Raw genomic sequence first — 21864 nt, 5'->3', positions numbered from 1 at the left:
AACAACACTACACGCGCGCTGCAACACAAAACAGCTGCATACAACGCGTGTCACTGTGCACTTCTGTATCTGTGGACTTCTGTATCGCAACGCGGGGCAACGCAACTCTGGGATGAGCGGGCCGAAGGCCCGCGAAATTCTAGTGTGTTACACTCTCAGAGTCACAGGCCTTTAAGGGTCCATTTGGTTCCATGTGTTACACTCTCAGAGTTACAGACCTGTAAGGGTCCATTTGGTTCCATGTGTTACACTCTCAGAGTTACAGACCTGTAAGGGTCCATTTGGTTCCATGTGTTACACTCAGAGTTACAGACCTGTAAGGGTCCATTTGGTTCCATGTGTTACACTCTCAGAGTTACAGACCTGTAAGGGTCCAGTCCATTTGGTTCCATGTGTTACACTCTTAAGCGTTACAGACCTGTAAGGGTCCATTTGGTTCCATGTGTTACACTCTCAGAGTCACAGACGTGTAAGGGTCCATTTGGTTCCATGTGTTACACTCTCAGAGTCACAGACGTGTAAAGGGTCCATTTGGTTCCATGTGTTACACTCTCAGAGTCACAGACGTGTAAGGGTCCATTTGGTTCCATGTGTTACACTCTCAGAGTCACAGACGTGTAAAGGGTCCATTTGGTTCCATGTGTTACACTCTCAGAGTCACAGACATGTAAAGGGTCCATTTGGTTCCATGTGTTACACTCTCAGAGTCACAGACGTGTAAGGGTCCATTTGGTTCCATGTGTTACACTCTCAGTCACAGACGTGTAAAGGGTCCATTTGGTTCCATGTGTTACACTCTCAGAGTCACAGACGTGTAAAGGGTCCATTTGGTTCCATGTGTTACACTCTCAGTTACAGACCTGTAAGGGTCCATTTGGTTCCATGTGTTACACTCTCAGAGTCACAGACGTGTAAGGGTCCATTTGGTTCCATGTGTTACACTCTCAGAGTCACAGAGCTGTACTTTCCAGTTCATCACTGGTATGGTATTCTGATGAGTGATGTTATGTGGAGTCGTTCAACATCATCAACGTTTATGAATGACTAGCGTCAGAGAAAATAGAGAAGAGGGAAATATTGACCAGAACCTCATCTCTGTCCGTTGATTGACCTTTCAGGGGTCACTCTGATGTCAGAGAATAGAGACGTACATGAATCACCGAGGCACTCTGAAGTTTGAACATGAATATTAACATTACCAACATATATCAGTGGTTTTCAACCAGTGGTCCGGGGACCATCGGTGGTCCTTGAGGGGGTTCCAGGTGGTCCCCAGCTAAATGATGGAGAGTTGGTAACTAGTAGGGATCATGTCCCGATCACATTTTTGTTTTGTTGCTCCCGATCCGAATCCGACCATTTCATTTGGAGCATCTGCCCATTCTGTCGAATGCCGATACCGATTTTATATATATTTTATAATATCCCATATTTTAATATATCGTTGCTGTCGGGAGGAAACCTCATAACTCCATTTTTTAGGTTTTTGATTTTTTTTTTGGCATAAATCAGTGCTATTGAACACCTTTTACGTCTGTGTGTTGTTTCGAAAATATTGAACCAATGGAAAGTAGTAAAAAGTGCTTTGGACAAAACCTCTTAACTCCATTGGAGCCTCAAAATGTCGGCAGCAGAGATATGCCATATCACAATAGTACAATATCCGAAATCAGACATTATCCAGTCTAATGTCATGATATGGATATTAGGGATGCACCGAAAATTCGGCCACCGAAAATATTCGGCCGAAAATGGCTAAAAATGCATTTTCGGCCTATTCGGTTTCGGCTCAAATAGGCCGAAAAAATATCACCGAATAGTCAAAACTAGAGCCCGACCGATCCTTCGGGTGCACAGCGCAACTAATCCCCCCCCCCCCCACACACACACACACCTCTCTAGTCTCTACACTACAGAGTGAGAGAGAGAGAGAGAGAGAGGGGGGTGGGGGGGGGGGGAAGAGAGAGAGAGCGCTCGCGCAAACTCCTTACTCCTCGATTGTCTTACTAACCGTTGTCTCAAATTGACCAGCAAAACTATAATCCTTCTGTGAGTGAGTGTCCTTGTTCCAAATTGATTGGAAGTCATGTGCATATTGGTTGCCAGCAGGCACGTGGCAGCAGCAGCTAACACCAGGGCTCCACCGGACGCGTTGCGTCTCCGTCGCGTGCGTCAAAAAACGCACCGGTTCAATTTTAATGCACGCGTCACGCAACGCGGGCAGTGGAGCCACCCTTCATTGATTAAAAAGGGAACATTCCCCGACGGTGACGGAGACGCGACGCTGACGCGCCCGGTGGAGCCCTGGTGTAAGACGGTGAGCCTGTACATTTCACCCTAAAACTTGACCGCATAGGCAATCACCATTAATTCATGACAGCTGTGAGCCTGTGTGTGACTGTCACTGTGTGTGGGGCAGGCTAATCCTTCCTTATAGTGAGGGACTACAGGGAGCAGGGACAACTATTATATTGTACATCCTCAACATTGAGGTGTGCTAATACTACAGATTATAATATAAATATTATTATTATTATTATTTATTTTTAACATTGAAAACCTATTTACATCACTGACTTTAGGGGTACATAATAATATAATAATAATAATAATAATGAACCAATTAACCATAGTATTAACAGGTTACCATTTCTATAAGCTTTACAGGTTAAACGACAAAAAAAATTAAATGTATAAAAGGCATTATTTGCTATTTAGAGATATGCTGTGTATTTCAGCTTTGTGTATTTCAGCCACAACAAACAATATTAATAGTATGACTTCTCTATTATTTGACGCCTATCCTACATACAACAAAAAAAATCACACCTGTGTGAAGTGAGGGGCGCTAATATATTAAAGTCTAACTGTTTCCTATATTCGGTATTCGGTTTCGGCCAAGAATTTCCCTTTCGGTGCATCCCTAATAGATATAAATATTGATACTAGGGGATCACGCTATTTTGCTCCCAATCCGTTTGAAAATGACGTGATCGGCCCCGATCATGTGAATTGGGACAACCCAATTGGTAACCAAATGGACCCTTAAAGATCATTAACTCTTGAGAGCGTAAAATAAAACCAAATGGACCCGCAAGTTTGATTTTATGCTCGCAAGAGTTACATTATTGTTAAACATCTACACTACTTCATTTACAAGAAGTCTACACAATTAGAGAATGTAGATGAATTGTTATTGTTGATCGACGTTTGCCTGTTATCTCTCCTAATGGTGCCAACATCAATACAGCATAGAGTTCTCAGTTTATCGTCTAATTTTCCTAATCGAAATAAGTAGTAAAGTGTGCCGCTTTGCTTGGGATACTATTTACAATACATTATGAAGAGAGGATATATACAAAAATATATATATTTTCGAGCGATGGAAATAAGCGAATTAGCACTAAAACCCAACACCCCATTGAGGGCTTATGGTAGGGGAAATACAGACGTAAACAACTACAAATAAAGTTAAGAAAGCCCTCTAGTCCGAAATTCTCCATTAACCGTACAAAAGCATCATATTTGAAAACAAAGCTAACTAAGCAAGGAATAACTGTTGAATCTGTCAGGTAAATAAAACACTAAGGGTTGCCCACCTGCCCCTGGCGTCAACAAATAGAAACTATAAACTAAAATGTTAGGAAGGGACTAGTGGACAAGAGATCCAGAATAAGTAATTTTACACTTGGTTGCATGCTGAGAATAGCAGATCTACAAACTCACAAAGCGTATGACATTTATTTAACCTTATGATATTTAGTCGACTAAAACTAGACTAACACTAAAACATTCCAGGTGACTAAAATGTGACTAAAACTAAATGAAGAATATTCAAGAGACTATGACTCAAACTAAAATCAAAATCTGCGACGCGTTGTGAGCTTGTAGATCGGCTATTTTCAGCAAGTGTAAAATCAGCCATTACGACGGCATCAAGGCCCGCCGAAACACATTTTAGTCGACTAAATCACCTGTAGATTTAGTCGACTAAAACCTTATGATATTTAGTCGACTAAAACTAGACTAACACTAAAACATTCCAGGTGACTAAAATGTGACTAAAACTAAAATGAAAACTATTCAAGAGACTGACTAAAACTAAAATCTAAATTTGCTGCCAAAAACAACACTGGTAGGTATTTGTCATAAACATGTACGTATGAGAATCAGATCCCCCATGTGTTAAAATGAACAGTAATTAAAATTGTACCTATCATTTTATGAAGGTTTCAGGCAAGTGGTCTTGACCTTTGTAAGTAGAACATGACCTGTACTTGCTCGATGGACAAGTGCATCCGAGACCTTATAGTGTCAAGTTTGTCAACCCCCTGTAGCCTACAAGGTTTCCTACTTTGTCCGTTCAAAACATCTCGCACCTACCACGCATTGTGAGCTCTGCCGATGGGCCATTATTTTGAAAAATGTAGAGAATGTCCGTCGTGTGGAGAAATGCATGTAGAGAATGTTGTGCCCCACGACAGGGCAAAACAGGTTGAAGTGGTTTGTTGGTTAACCACATAAACACTATATATTTGGTTCAGCAGCCCCCCCCCCCCCCCCTTTTTACCCTTTCCCCTCATTGTGTACAGTGTTTTAATTTTTATGTCATGGATTTTCTAAATGTTTTACCTATGATGATATTGAATTTTTGCTGTTATTGTTCATGTCATGTGTATGAACTGATTGCATATTGGGGCCTAAATGTAAACTGGTGCTATGCCTTTTGGACTGAGTGTTACTGTACTCGCTGTCGCTGTTTGTACATTCTGACTATTCAATCAATCAAAAAACAGGATGCCTCAGGGCTGTGCTGGTATACTGCATTGTTTGTTTTCACTCCACAGAGAGTAGAAAGTAGTTTTTGTTTTCGCCACGAGCAGTCAGTAGGCGTTCCCGCATAACTTCCAGGTATGATGCCGATGTCAGTCACGCGCATAGCCTCTAAATTTGTCGTACATTTGAAAATGTTTTCAACATGGAAATTATTGACTTTTTTACGCAAAAATGAATTGTGATCATCTCAAATAATTGTGACGAGACCATTGGTATGTAATAATTATGACAGGCCTGTAGCCTGCTGTAGGTGACCCCCCCCCCCCCCCCCCCCCCCGCGCTGAAGAACTGGCGTCAGCGACTATACACTGCCACACAAAACACACGGTCTGTCTGTCAGGACATCATGTGTCAACGGACTCCTCAATGGACAGTCTACTGTCCACTCCACACAGACACTGCTCTTTGTCTGACCACAGCCAGCAGCACACTGACGGCCTGTTCACTCACTGGACACTCACCGGACACACACACACACACACACACACACACACACACACACACACACACACACACACACACACACACACACACACACACACATACACACTGACTCACCAGTGGTGGAAAGACTGGGTGCATGTGTTTGGTCCGACGTACTAAAACACATGTAGGGAGCCATAGGTGAGTCTTAACCAGCCACGCATGTACGGAGCCACAGAAAAGTCCTATATATATCTGATTGACTGCCCCATACATCCACACAGAAAAGTCCTATCTGATTGACAGCCCCATACATCCACACGGAAAAGTCCTATCTGATTGACAGCCCCATACATCCACACGGAAAAGTCCTATCTGATTGACAGCCCCATACATCCAAACAGAAAAGTCCTATCTGATTGACAGCCCCATACATCCACACAGAAAAGTCCTATCTGATTGACAGCCCCATACATCCAAACAGAAAAGTCCTATCTGATTGACAGCCCCATACATCCACACAGAAAAGTCCTATCTGATTGACAGCCCCATACATCCAAACAGAAAGGTCCTATCTGATTGACAGCCCCATACATCCACACAGAAAAGTCCTATCTGATTGACAGCCCCATACATCCACACAGAAAAGTCCTATCTGATTGACAGCCCATACATCCAATCAGAAAAGTCCTATCTGATTGACAGCCCATACATCCAAACAGAAAGGTCCTATCTGATTGACAGCCCCATACATCCACACGGAAAAGTCCTATCTGATTGACAGCCCCATACATCCAAACAGAAAAGTCCTATCTGATTGACAGCCCCATACATCCACACAGAAAAGTCCTATCTGATTGACAGCCCCATACATCCAAACAGAAAAGTCCTATCTGATTGACAGCCCCATACATCCACACAGAAAAGTCCTATCTGATTGACAGCCCCATACATCCAAACAGAAAGGTCCTATCTGATTGACAGCCCCATACATCCACACGGAAAAGTCCTATCTGATTGACAGCCCCATACATCCACACAGAAAAGTCCGATCTGATTGACAGCCCCATACATCCAAACAGAAAAGTCCTATCTGATTGACAGCCCCATACATCCAAACAGAAAAGTCCTATCTGATTGACAGCCCCATACATCCACACAGAAAAGTCCTATCTGATTGACAGCCCCATACATCCAAACAGAAAAGTCCTATCTGATTGACAGCCCCATACATCCACACAGAAAGGTCCTATCTGATTGACAGCCCCATACATCCAAACAGAAAGGTCCTATCTGATTGACAGCCCCATACATCCAAACAGAAAAGTCCTATGTTAGACATATGTGACTAAATTTGACTGAGGGACTGCCATTGGATTTTTTTTGAATTTTCGTTTTTTCATGTCATATGAAAGCAGGTAATCATAGCTTCAAATTTACATATTGGTTGTTCAGTTTGACCCACCAGTTTTGGAGATATGGCTTATAGAGTAATGTTTTGCAGAAAACAGCGAGTTGAGAAAACAGGCTTGAAAGGTTCACTTCTGTGGTCTCTAACATTACACCTAGCTACATATTTGGGCATTTACTTCATATTTACATGTCGATTTCAGCTCTGACACTTATTTCAGACATGCTCTAGTATGTGAAGAGTCTGCCTGTGCTATTAACTCATAAAAAAAATAAATAAAAAAAAAAAAAGTTTTCCTCCTCTGGTGAAAAGCTGTAATTTGCGCGATGGCAGTCTCTCAGTCAAATCTGGTCACATATATTCTATATCCTATATTAAACAACATTAAACTCACTTCCTGCATGGTCATAGTCAACAGTAATAGAGGTATTACTGTTGTACCGCTGCCTGTTATTTGCAGCGTTATTGTTTGTCTCACATCAATGTTGGACCACAAACGGAAATAAGTCTCACGACTCAAGTTTGTTGTGTCTGTATCCTTGACGACGGTTTCTCTGATAAACACGTAGCATGGGTTTTTTTTCTTTCTTTTAGGACAGAGAGTCTAACGAATCAAATAAAATAAAAACATCTTCCGTGTTCCGTCTTGGGATTGTTTTTATATACTTACTAGGGCATTCACTTCTAGTCATTTTTACTAGTTGACTAGTTGCCTAGTTTACTAGTCGACTAGTTGTTGAACCACCTTTTATGTTTAAAAAAAAAAGAAGAAAAAAAGTTCTTTTTTTTTTTTTTTGGAAATAAATATTTGTACATTAAAAAATCACACCCGTGTGAACTGAGTGGTGTAAGGAAGTTGATTCAGCTGGAGTTTTTGTCCGATGTGAGGTATTATATAAGGTAAGGTATTATATACCCTGATCAGCTCTGATCTGACGTAATGAAATCACACCTGGATGTGATTTCACAACTGGCTTTTTTTGTGCAGAGAAAATGACCACGGTTGCTACGGTCATCCAGTTCACCCGGGTGTGATTTAATTACGTCAGAAATTATTTTGAACATAGCAACCATGGTCATATTTTTATGCACACAAAAGCCAGTTGTAGGAGTGGTTTACACCACTCAAAAAACTGTACATTGGTGACTATGGCCCTCATTTATCAACCGTGCGTACGCCAAAATATGGGTGTACGCCGAAATTACCGCAATTTTCGGCATTTACCATTTGCGCCAACGTTTGATTTTGAACTTGAGCCAGGACAAAACTCACGTCTGGTCGGGAGCTGTCGTACGCTTTGTCCTCACCTGTTTTTCTGTCGTAGAACAGCGGAGCAGCATTGTCTGAACTGCTGACACGCTGTCACAGGCATCTAAACATATGTTTTCACTCCTAAAATGTTAATATAAAACTGTATGTATATACATGTAAAAAGAAAAAGAAAAAGAGAGATTTCCAACTTTACAAGTAATTAAAATCGCGCAATTAAAAACAATATAACATGTTTACAATGTATTAGTTTGTGCTTAATCAAACAGTGCTTTACTGGCCTTGTTATGCGAGCGCACTTGTGAGATGATTTGGGAGCGCATCGCATGCGGCATGAGCGTGACATCAGATGCCTATAGAATCACTGTGATATTATTTAAAAAAAAGGCACATGGACTGCACGCCTTTATTTCCAAGTGACAATGACAATCATACAGCTTGCCTATTTGCAATTGTAGCAGGCTATAGGCGTAAGGGGCTTAATCATTCACCATGATTTAAATAAGCGCTTTGACAGTTCAGATAAAAGCGAGATCATTTTCGGGGGTCGGGAGGCGTGCGTCGCCAGCCCAGGCCAGCACATACCGGCACACATGCAAACCTTCATCCATATGTTTATGATTCGTTCATCAATGATCAAATCACTCCATAAACGTTGATTATGACTGCCTTGACGACATGGTAGCCTATCTCTCATGCAGGCATCACTGACTCACCCACAGGACTTATCACAGCAGTGCGCAGTCTCACTGATCGCCTTCGCCGTGCACTGCGCACGAATGGGTAAAATTATTATAGGCCTACAAACGTATTCCATTCATGGCGATGCGATGTGTCATGTAGCCTTGAGGTGCGTGCGTGCGTGCGTGGACATGACAGAAAGGCAAGCGAGGTGAGAGGGAAACAGGTGAGAGGGAATTATTTAATTCATGCAGGTGTTCGTTCTTTATTTATTTAAGATACAACACACCAGTTAGTTGGGCTTGCAAGTTGTGTGTGTGTGTGTGTGTGTGTGTGTGTGTGTGTGTGTGTGTGTGTGTGTGTGTATGAGAGAGGGGGGTGAGGCGGGCAGTACGTTTTTCCTGTATCCATGGTTTCCAGGTCGTATTGCAGTTGTTCATGTCGCAAAAACGAGGGCGAGGCTTGATTTCATAGGGCGTGCCAGATAGATTTCAGCCGTCACATTTATAAACGTCCGAACGAAATTAAGGAAGAAACAGCTGTCTGCGATCACTTTGTAAATGCCGACCCGACGTGGGTGTACTACGAATCCTACACTCGAATTTGGGGCAGATTTTACACTCGATTGATAAATGAGGGCCTATAACTATAATCTACCTGATATTGAGGCCTACAAAATCGGAAAAAAAAACAACAAAATGAACTTTTTTTTATTTATTTTTCTTATCCACTAGTCGACTAGTACCAGCAAGGTCGACTAGTGGATTTACTAGTCGACTAGTAAACTAGTCGACTAGTTGCTTAATGCCCTAATACTTACCGACGTTCTGTTTCATCCTGAACGTTCTCGATGCCACGACACAGTGGAGTTCAACCCTTTTCATATCAAGGTCCATTATTTATTTCTGCATTTGAGCCACGGAACCACCATTGGATGACATTTAGCCTCTCAGACCCCAAAACTAAAAAGATTGTGTCCACAATTTCATGCTGTATTGATTGATGTTGGTACCATAAGACTGATAATAACAGGCAAACGTTGAACAAAATAACAATTCTTCTACATTCTCTAATTGTGTAGCCTTCTTGTAAATTAAGCAATGCAGATGTTTAACAATAATTAAACTCTCGAGAGCGTACAATGAACTGACTATGAATAACGCTTCACTCTGCTCCATCTTCCCACCAGAGTCGTTCTGCCCAAAGTATTGCCCTGAAGTGTGAACCAAAGTGGGCGTGTCACTATTCTACAGGTAGGACGATGCAGGTGTGATGTAAAAGTGGCAAAAAAGCACGCAAAAAATCATCATTTAAAAACAGAAAAGAACATGGAAAACTATAACTGCCATTAACGGCTGAATTTCCCCCGGAAAATGGACACTTATTTGACGGGTCATATTCGGAACATTCCTGGCCACAGGCCTGGAATCGAACCGGGGCCAACTGGGGACTCCTGACCTTAATTACAATGAGGCTTTATTAAAGTGGTGGAAACGCAAGACGCTTCACGGCTTGTTCTGTGAAAGCACCACGGTTCCAAGAATCTAGACCAGAACTAACGTGGCGGTGGAAAAGCCTGGTCTGTGTTCCTAAATCACTGTGTGATCCGGTCTAGACCGGATGGTACAATACAATAAATAAATACAAAACTCTTATTCCCGTTTTGAGGTTTCTGGCTTTTTCGGCGTTGCTTTGTTTTGCCCCCCCCCCCCCCCCCCCCCCCCCCCCTCCCTGCTTGTTTTTAGTCTCGCCAGTCGCTACGAGTTGGAATAAAATGTAGATATACCAAACAAACTATTCCAAGACGTACTTGAAGAAACGAGTTGGATGAATACGCCGCATCAAGGCTTTAATTGGGTAGGCCCTAAAATTACAATGCCCCTTGATCACAGGGACATTTGGTTTCCTGCCTGATGACTATAAACCAGTGACTACAACATAACGTAAGTTACCATCCTGATGATGACTACAACATGACGTAAGTTACCAACCTGATGACTACAAACCAATGACTACAACATGACGTAAGTTACCATCCTGATGACTACAAACCAATGACTACAACATGACGTAAGTTGCCATCCTGATGACTACAAACCAATGACTACAACATGACGTAAGTTACCATCCTGATGACTACAAACCAATGACTACAACATGACGTAAGTTACCATCCTGATGACTACAAACCAATGACTACAACATGACGTAAGTTACCATCCTGATGACTACAAAACAATGACTACAACATGACGTAAGTTACCATCCTGATGACTACAAACCAATGACTACAACATGACGTAAGTTACCATCCTGATGACTACAAACCAATGACTACAACATGACGTAAGTTACCATCCTGATGACTACAAACCAATGACTACAACATGACGTAAGTTACCATCCTGATGACTACAAACCAATGACTACAACATGACGTAAGTTACCATCCTGATGACTACAAACCAATGACTACAACATGACGTAAGTTACCATCCTGATGACTACAAACCAATGACTACAACATGACGTAAGTTACCATCCTGATGACTACAAACCAATGACTACAACATGACGTAAGTTACCATCCTGATGACTACAAACCAATGACTACAACATGACGTAAGTTACCATTCGCTCCCGACCGGATCATAAACCCAAAGTCTACTTGACATTTCATGAACCCAGAAATGGTGATTAATGTCAACTTTTATGATAGAAATTGTTATCTATGGGCCTAATGGATGAAATGCAGCTTGGTTGCTAAAAGTTGCACATTGAGCAATTAGAGTTAATATGTGACCATACCATTAACATCCTATATAAGGAAAAACATTCAAAATGTCATAATTCTTTAAGTAGCATGTGACATATGAAACTAGGGGGTTTTCATGATTCTGAATCCTTTCCAAGCATTAGTTTTGCACAAAAAACACTCCTTGGGCTAAAAACGGCCATAGCCACGTGCCCATATATGGCCGTTTTCCTCCCAAGGAGTGTTTTTTTGTGCAAAACTAATGCTTGGAATTGATTCAGAATCATGAAAACCCCCTAGTTTCAAATGTCACATGCTACTTAAAGAATGATGAAATTTTAACTCAAATTGCTCAACGTGCAACTTTTAGCAACCAAGCTTAATCTCATCTGCTAGATGACATTTAGAATCATGAAAGTTTACATTAAACAACATTTATTTTCTGGGTCTAACATGGGATCTATGGGGGGCTTCCAGTAGACTAATGCTGCCGGTAACAGGTACGGTCGCCCCTTTTCCATCTCGCCCCACTACTCTACCTAGCTGTAAATAACAAACATAATTCATGTCGGTGATTATATAAAAAGGTATTATCATATTCATTTATCATCGTTAAGTTCACTCTGTATATCCACGGGCATAATAGCATGATGATGCCATTACAAAACATGGGCTACATGGAAGAAATGTGTTTAATAAAACGAAATTAACTGCTAGAAGGTCCTAAATAAACTTAATTAAGCAGTCTGTGTCATGTTATTCTTTCTTAATTTCACAGAGTATAGAGATCGACTACTGTACAATCAAATAAATCTGTATACAAGATCATTTCAGATAGGGAGGGAAATACTAAATTAACTGTTAACTACATTAAAAAAAATTAACGGGGGCGAGTTGGTAAAGGGGTGAGTTGTTTGGTATTCATGCTGCCCAGGCTAGAACGGTTCTAGAACCAACAGTTATTTTGGTGTAAACAGGGTCTCTGGGTCTCAGAGGAATTGAGGCTGTGGACAGTTCAGAAACCTGCCTACCAGTGACATCATCATCATCATCATCATCGATGGGGAATCCCAAGCTAATAGCAACAGCCAGGCTTTCTATTCCTGGAAAGTTAGCATGCTAGAATAGAAGCCATTGTTCTCGCAAAAAATCAAATAAAAATAAAAAATGAAATCTTGTTTGAAAATAAAAATAAAAAGAATGGTGTCACTGGTAGGCTAGGCATCCTTTAAGTATATGGTGTATGCAATGTGTACACACAATAATAGTATATACAGTAGTATGCACTGCAGTACTATCATAATTTACTATGTCAGACATATACTGTACACATATGTAGAACATAACTATATCTGTACTGTAGTAGCCCATGTACAATACTATAGTGATTAGGTAGGCCATAATTATGTGGTGTACACTGTGTAGTCATCAAGTACAATAGTATGTAGTATGTGTACAGTGATTAAGTAGGATAGTACAGTACACATGATGATATACATATCTAATAATAATTATAGATTGTATGTACTCATAATGTACATGTAGTCAATATAACTAGTATCCATTACAGTAGCATTATTACATGTTTTATCCATCCTGCCTCTCTGTCTGTCTGTATGTTTTGAACGTTAGCCTGTAGCCTTTAGCCTGTCAGTGACAGCAGCAAATCCCAGCCGTTCATATTCATAACATTATATTATATGTATGTGTATATATACTCACACAGCGGAGGGTTTTTTATTTTGTATTCGGTGACTCTAGCAGCGGCAGGACGTCCATTATAAATCCACTGTCATTGTTATCCTGGTATAGGTGTTGTTGGTAGAGAAAGATCCAGTGAGAGAGGCTCCACGCTGCCCAGACAGCCCGCTGTAGGCGTGCTGTTCCCCCGCAGAGATGCTGCTGTCTGCCCGCTGAGCTGAGCTGAGCTGACTGGAGGCTGGCTGGAGAGGAGAGCACTGCACTGACTGACTGGGCTGCCAGGCGCCGTGCGAGAAACAAGCAAACCAGTGGTGTTAAAATAAGTGTTATGCTCTATACTGTGATAGTATTCATTGTTGTATAGACTGTTGTGTAGACAGACTGTTGATATTATATAATATTAAGGAATGTACAACACAATCTGTTAAATCAGCTTATTTTAGAACTGAATCCAATTGTTTTGATTACTAATATTATCTTTTCAAGCCAACAGCCAACAAAACAAAAACAAAAAAGTAATATGTGCTATTTTTTTTACAAAGTAAATAGTAATAATATTACTGTTTTGGCAGAGTAATAACTTGCTTTACTTGTTAATGGGAAAAGTAATAATATATGTAATGTAACCACTCGTTACTGCCCAAAGTCATTGTGCAGAATGTGATGTATTCCCATGCTTGTTTGTTCTTGCTTAATGTAAGTCGCTCTGGATTAAGAGCGTCTGCTAAATGCCTAAATTGTAAATTGTAAATTGTCCAATTTTTAAATGTGTGGGCTTCACTTCAAATGACCGGAATGAAATGGTTAATGTATGTTTTGCATCGCTTTTTGAGTGGTGTAAACCACTCCAACAACTGGCTTTGTACCCGTGTCTGTTCGTACCAAAAAAATCACACCCGTGTGAACTGAGTGGTGTAAGGTCTTATATAGACTGATCAACTGTGGTCTGACGTAATGTGTGACGTAATGAAATCACACCCGTGTGAACTGGGTGACCATAGCAACCATGCTCATTTTTTGGTACGAACAGACACGTAAACTAACAAAGCCAGTTGTAGGAGTGGTTTACACCACTCAAAAAGCTATGTACCTGTGTCTGTCCGTACCAAAAAAAATCACACCCGTGTGAACTGAGTGGTGTAAGGTCTTATATAGCCTGATCAGCTGTGGTCTGACGTAATGTCTGACGTAATGAAATCACACCCGGGTGAACTGGGTGACCGTAGCAACCATGCTCATTTTTTGGTACGAACAGACAGACAGACAGACAGACAGACAGACACGTAAACTAACAAAGCCAGTCGTAGGAGTGGTTTACACCACTCAAAAATGAGCACGGTTGCTATGATTTCATTACGTCAGACATTACGTCAGACCACTGCTGATCAGTCTATATAAGACCTTACACCACTCAGTTCACACGGGTGTGATTTTTTTCAATATCTTGAAAATGTGGAATATATTTGAAACATTTTAACAACCAAATATTTACAAGCAATTTTGAAGCAAAACAAGCCCAAAGTCGCTTATAACAAGCAGACATGGCAACACTGCCTGAAGGAGGCGACTATCCCATAGGTCGGAGGGGCACGCTCTCCTCTCTCCGCTGTGATTGGTTCAGCTGGTTGCCTGGGAAGCAAGCAGCTGCTGCTTTGGGGCCGCGATTGGTTGGTTAATGTATGGGTGCGCTCGTTTTCTCTCCTTTCTAGGAGTGTTGTTCTGAATGACAGTGGAGCAGTGGATCTGCCGGCCTGTTGTTCTCACTATTCGAGCATCCACTCGCTGTCTGTATAGTTGAAACGAATGAGCACAATACAATTTGTCTTCAAACTAACATTTATTAACACATAAAAGTTTATGGCACCAACAGCTAGCAAACATTTTGGAATAAAACAATATTTAATATAACATCTTGGTTAGAGAAGCTAATAATAATCAATGCAAATAAGAAGCATTTAAACCATTCTACACACAACCCTGAGCCCACATACTAGGCTATAGGCTACAGTACAAATGGAATTCTGGGAAACTGTCCATAAATGAAATTAAATTAAATGATTACTATATTTACCCAGGGTATCTGGGCTAAGCTCAAGAACTTGTTTCCAGCCAGGCCCTGCTCATAGAACACATTTCATCGTAGTGGTTCAATGCCTTGTTCAAGGGCACTTCAGCGGTGGTAATTTTAACGTGTCGGACCGCTGATTCGAACTGGCGACCTTCCGGTATCAAGACCCCTCCGCAATCCGTTCGGCCACCGCTGCCACTAACACCCAAGTCAATTAATTAATCAATTAAACATTGGCTATTCTTTCTTTCTCGCACACACACACACACACGCACGCACACACACGTACAAGTTGATCGCATCTATCGATCATCGTGAGAGAGAGATAGAGAGACTCGGGCTGTCATCATTACGCACGGCGCGTGCCCTTTCCCCCTCCATTTAATTTTATGAATCCATTGCAAAATATTGCATGATTGCAAAAATCATCAGTAGCCTAACACAGGGGTTCTCAACGTTTTTGGCCGGGGACCCCCGGAAATGCTTTGGCAATGTCTCGGGACCCCCGCCCCGCCCCCTCCCGACCCCCAATATAAATTGACTGCTACAATAACCTTAAACCATTTTGGGCGGGAACCCCTTTTGGTGTTTTAAGCATTGTTATAATTTAGCTATTGAAAAATAGCAGATCTACAAGCTCATAGCGCGCCACCGAGTGGCGCGCTACGAGCTTGTAGGTCTGCTATTTTTGAAAAATCGTGAAAATTAAATTTAAAAATTTGTTTTATTTTTTTTGAAAATAATTTGGGGACCCCCTAAAATAATTTGGCGACCCCCCGAGGGGTCGCGACCCACGGGTTGAGAACCCCTGGCCTAACAGGTAGGCTCTCAATGCGCACTCAACCAGGGATTTGATCTTTCACAGGAGAACTGAATGAGGATTGGAAAAGCTTTCATATAGAAATGAATTGATCTGTCCGGCTATCAGAATAAACCATGGGTCTTATATATGCGCGTGCTGACGCCCCTGCCTGGACGCACAATTTGCCCGAAATAGAGGTCTCTATCTCCTAATTAAAAACAAATCTAATTTCACTATAATCATGCAGGGAACCTCCTAATAGTGCCTCATACCATTTTTGTGTATGACTCTTGTTCTCTGCTATTGGCAGGTCACTTTAAAAGGTCTCTGAGATTGGGATGACTTTTTTTCTTAAACGTGTGTCCTCCTAATATAGTGTCTCGTGCTATTTTTGTTTGCATTGTACTCTGCCATTGGCAGGTTGGCATTTGACAAGGGAGGAGTTTTTTTTTTTTTTAACCGTTTAATTTCGTTTCAGCACCGAGCTTGTGGACAGCTTGAAATGCAAGTTATATGCATGATATATGCATGATAGATAGATAGATAGATAGATACATAATATCAGATACACTATATCCAATAGCGGACATGAGCTATATTGTCAATTTGCAGGTGTGGCAGCTATAGGTCTCTCTCCCAACTCCCAAGAGTTTTTCCTTATTGCTGAATCCAATTGCAATGTAGGCTATGATTCTCTCCTAATTCCCCACAAATCTCTTCTGCTTATTAGTACTCAAATTGTACTAATAAGCAGAAGTGAGAGTATCAACTCCATTGGCTCTTCCATGGACAGAGAGGGCATGAGATTGCACTGGTGATAATGTCTTAAACGATGATTGGTTTTAATATTGTGCGGCCGAGCTACACCATGCAGGCATTTATACGCACAGACGCTCACACGGTAACGTAATGCTCTCCCTGGAAATAAAAAACGTCTGGGTTTCCGAGGCTACGGTAACCTTCCATCCAGTCGACACTCACTCACTCACTTCACGTGTATGCAATCACTTTTACGCACGAGCTCCTATGTATTAATTTGTAGACTAGAGGCCAATCAGTTTTACGCACAGATCCTGTATGGGAAATTACATTTACGCATATCACCTGTGTAGGCTAGTATACAAGGACATGCACCTCGTGGTATTTCTTTCTTTCCAAAATATCCGTGGCAGCCATACAGCCTCCTACAGTCATTAAAAATAGATAGCCTACATGCAGATAGCAAACATGCAGTCGGGGACCGGGGTGGCAGAGCGTTGATCATTGCATGACCGTCATGCAATGATCAACGCTCCTTATTTCTAAGGTAACGTATTCGTCATGCCATGACGAATACGTTACCTTAGAAATAAGGTTCGAAATTACAGAATATAGTGTCTTGGAACTGAGAGTGCATGTGAAAATACGTGGAACTGAGAGAGTTTGATGTTGAGGCGGCCGTACGACCCCAAATCAGCATCATCATCAACGGACGTGCCTGGCAACATGGTCATGGATGCTTCGCCATGTGGCCGCAGATCCGCGTCTCTTCTCTCCCATCTAGAAGAGTGTAATGACAGGTATAATGACATTTTCTGTATAGCATATTAATGCTTGTCAAACTTAATTCTGCAAGTCAATATGAACAAAACATAACCCTGGAATTTGTTATTAAATCAGATTCCTGGCCCATGAGGCACGGGGTACCAGGTCGTCTCGCCCCTTTTCCAACTCGCCCCCGCGAAAAGTGAAGACGGCTCGCCACAGAATTTCGAAAAGTGAAGACGGCTCGCCACAGAATTTCGAAAAGTGATGACGGCTCGCCCCGAGCCGTGGAGACAGGTGGATTTTTGAAAATGACTCAAATCATGAAGGCAGCGTGCAGGCACGGGACGTCGCGGCTATGCCAACATTTGAAGCCGTATAAGGACGCACCTGGAGAGGAGACGGGCCAGCCTCATGCCCCACATACCGGACCCACATAACCTCCGAGACGCGGCCGTTGTCGGAGAATTTCAGGAAGCTTGCCCACTGCCGTCATGAAACTTTATCAGTCACAGTGAAAACTAGAAAAAGTGCCCTTCTGGGCACAGGTCTCCACCAGGAGGATAGGAGTGTGTGTGTGATGTGTGGCAAAATGTCTAGGAGCAATATAAACGTGTGTGTGTGTGTGTGTGTGTGTCTGTGTGTGTGTGTGTGTGTGAGAGACGCGGCTTGGCCTGTTGTAGCGCCACCATGAGGCTGATTTGAAAACTGTCAAGTGGCATTTCTTCCAAAGCCTAGTGGGAATATGCATGCACAGTTTCACCACAATCGGACGCTGCGTTGAGTAGTTGTGGCGATTTGTACAAAACGGGTACAAAGCGGGCTACTCCTGAAAAGTTTAGAAGCCAATCGTAGGCTGGATTATGAGAAATCAAACAATCCCGTCTTGATCACATGACTATGGAGAGCATGTGTACCGATTTGCATGAAATTTGGATAAAATCTGAAGGAGTAATATTAGAAAATGTGTTTTACATATGTCGGCCTCCTGGTGGCGCTATAAAGAGCAGATGTGAAAAATTCCAGGCAAAGGTTTTTCCTTGGCCTCTAGGGAGTTGGCATACAAAGTTATCCACAGATCCGTGCAGTTAGAGGTAAAAACACTTTTCGGCCAGTTATAGCGCCACCATGAGGCTGAGTTGAAAATGTTCATGTGGCATTTCTTCCTCTGCCTAGTGGGAATGTGCGTGCACAATTTCACAGAAATCACACAATGTGTTCATGATTTGCAGCATTTTGTTTGAAACTGAGCACTCCTGCGAACTTTGGAAGCCAATTTTAGCCAATCAGGATGGAGTCTGAGAAATCTGAAAGACCCGTTTCGTTGAATGGCTCTAGAGAGACTGTGTACCAATTTGCGTGATGTTTGGACAAAATCTGTAGGTGTACTGTCCAAAAACTTGTTTTGCACAAAGCGGCCTCCTGGTGGCGCTATAACAGGCCGTTCTGGAAATTATGGGGCAGAGGTTCATCGTTGGCATCCAGGGAGTGTGTGTGCAAAATTTGGCATCGACCGGGTTAACGGTGCCGGAGATTAGCTGTTCACAGACGGAAGGACGGACGGACACACACACGGACACACACACACACACACACGGACACACGGACGGACGGACGGAGTGCAAAACATACTCTCTCCCCATGCCTTCGGCCTGGTGGAGACAATTAATGAAATCTATAAGGTTAATGGAAATATTAGACTAATTATTATATTGATGGGCCCCATCCAGATTAATTTGACATACATTTGTTACAATGGATAACCTAAGGCCTTCCATCATTCCCTGGTCTCATTTTCAAAGGCCTAGTCTGTATTTGTTTGGCTTCCTTACAGACAATGCAGCAGCATACTGTAGATAGCATAATATTCTAAACTGTAACTGCCCCCTGGCTTAGTTAATGGACATCGATGATGAGACAGTTTCATACTGATGCTCTTTAATTTTGTTGACGCATATGAAAACCGCAGAAATGTAGGACACAAATATATTATATACAATAAACATTAAAGTCAAAATACAATAGTCATTAAGCATAGTTTACTAGCCAAAAATAAGCGTCAACTTGGCAACATACAAAAGCATACTTAACCATTTTAAGCCATCTTGTAACTATAAAATTACATTAGACAAATGAAAATCAACCCCAAAAAAAGCCTTAAGACAAAAACACATCTGTTGTATTCATTGTAGTATGGCATTAATTTAAAGTGTTTAAATTAGAGCAATATAAACGATATTTTTAACTATACTTAATATAAACACACACTCTTGACTTGGCACTATGAAATCTCCATCTCACAAACCTCATTCCGCCTTCCAAGGGGTGTTAAAACATGAATTAAACGTATTTATCTCTGACAAAGGTTTGTTTAGAACTGGCTGACGCCATCTTGGTTTTAAAATGACCTTTCAACTCTCCCACAACATCACTTTGTAAAGACTGAATGCCTAGAATGACTGGGGCAACTCTGCCACCTAGTGGACATTTTTAGACCACACATACCCTAAACTGCTCAGAAAATAGTAACTACATTAAAGGGATAGTTCAGATTTTTTGAACTTAAGTTGTATGAAATACTTGCCATTAATATAGTGGTTGCAACTGTATTAATTGATTGCCCGAGTCCCATGGTGGGTGTTCTGCTCTGGTTTTGGTCAATATTAAGTAGTTCCGGTCATTTTGTGGGGGGCACTGGGGCCACGCAGTAAAAGTAAATGAATCCACAAAACAAACGTAATTTGTATTGTTGACCTATTTCTAAAATATTAGCGCGACTTTCGTTCAACTTTGACCCCTCTATCACATGGAACTATTTGTTGGGCATAGTGATATGGACACAAAAAACATAGTTCTGTGTGATAGAGGGGTAAAAAAAAGAACGGAAGTTGCACTAATATTTTAGAAATATTTTAAACATAGGGACAGTGCAAGAAAGAGCAATCAAAGATTAAATTTGTTTTACATGTGCATGTTTTTCCTGTAGTAGCAAAGTTAGGTAAACTGTTTGTGGACAGCTTCACAGTAGGTTATGTTACATATATACCGTATAATAAACAACAAAGTTTAAGATGGTGCAATTTGAGGCCATGTTCCATATCTCTGCTGTCGGGAGGAAACCTCATAACTCCAAAATGTCATTTTTCAGGAAATTAAGTAAACCATATATTTTAAAAGCAATACAGCCTCAAAGTTGATGTTGTGACTTTAGATATTGATCATATTGTCAATTACTTGCACGAGGAGAGAGGTGGTGGAGTTAGTTGCTTTAGCAGACATTTTGAGGGTCCAATGGAGTTAAGAGGTTTTGTCCAAAGCACTTTTTACTACTTTCCATTGGTTCAATATTTTCGAAACAACACACAGATGTAAAGGGTGTTCAATAGCACTGATTTATGAAAAAAAAATAAAAATCAAAACCCTCAAAAATTTAGTTATGAGGTTTCCACCCGACAGCAACGAGACAGCAAATTTAGTTTAGAAATGTGCAACAGCTAGAGTACAGTGGAACACTTATTCCAAAAGGGATAGCATTAAAAAAAAAGTCCTTGCAGTCTTGTTTCCATTTAGGTCCTATGTAATCAATTCATAGACATGACATGAAGAATAACAAAATGTAATATAAAAAAAAAAGGGGGGGGGGGGGGACTCATTACAGGATGTTGTGACTTTAAGTTATCTGGTACTTTTATTTTGACACTGAGTGAGACTTTTGTTTTGAAGTTCCCGTAACTTTCCACGCAGGTATGCGTTAAGCTCCAGTAGATTTCCGTTCACACCTGATGTTGTGGCTGATAATAATTTCCATTTCAATTACTCATGCCGGCAGGCTAAACATGGGAGTTAACAACAATCTGTAATGACGCGCCATCAAACAATGATAAAATGATTCATAACCAAACAAGCTCATAAGTTTAAAATGTTTATAATTATTCAGTGCACCAAGTATCACAATACAATTTCAATAAATATATAATAAATATGTGCAAAGAATCCAAAACAATCAAACAGTGAACAAATAAAACGAGTGAATCAAACTATCAAAGTGCAAGTGCGGTCAACAAAATATACGTATCCTCCCAGCTCACCCTGCCTCCAAGTTCAAGCGTCCTTAGAGTGAGCTGGTAGATACCCCTATTTGTCACCTATCTGGTGGCCACCCACAGAGACGCTCCCACCAATAGTGAAGCGCCAATGCGGTGCCCACACCCATCACCAACCAAGTGAGAATCATATAGGCTAACATTATGGCTCCTACACCTGATGTTTAATCAGCCAATCTGTGTTTTTAGCCGCTGTGTGAGAGCTGATTGGCTCAGTCTACTGAATGTGGGGGGGGGTCTATTTTTTGGCGCCCCTCTCCTCTGAGGGAGCTACCTTTGGGGAAGGGGGT

At 41.4% G+C, this 21864-nt stretch overlaps 1 protein-coding gene across 1 annotated transcript in view; it reads right to left on the bottom strand.

Moving 5' to 3' along the window:
• LOC306938114 (ankyrin repeat and IBR domain-containing protein 1-like) overlaps positions 1–13229 on the bottom strand; it is a gene marked incomplete at its 3' end in the record, with an annotated part of 98684 nt that extends 85455 nt beyond the window's left edge. The window contains 1 exon segment of the mRNA XM_079522129.1: positions 13099–13229.
• Positions 13230–21864: the final 8635 nt, after the last annotated feature.

This window comes from Electrona antarctica (assembly GCF_951216825.1).
Source record: "Electrona antarctica genome assembly, chromosome: 15".
Lineage (NCBI taxonomy): Eukaryota > Metazoa > Chordata > Actinopteri > Myctophiformes > Myctophidae > Electrona > Electrona antarctica.
This window is presented reverse-complemented; position numbering and strand designations above follow the sequence as displayed.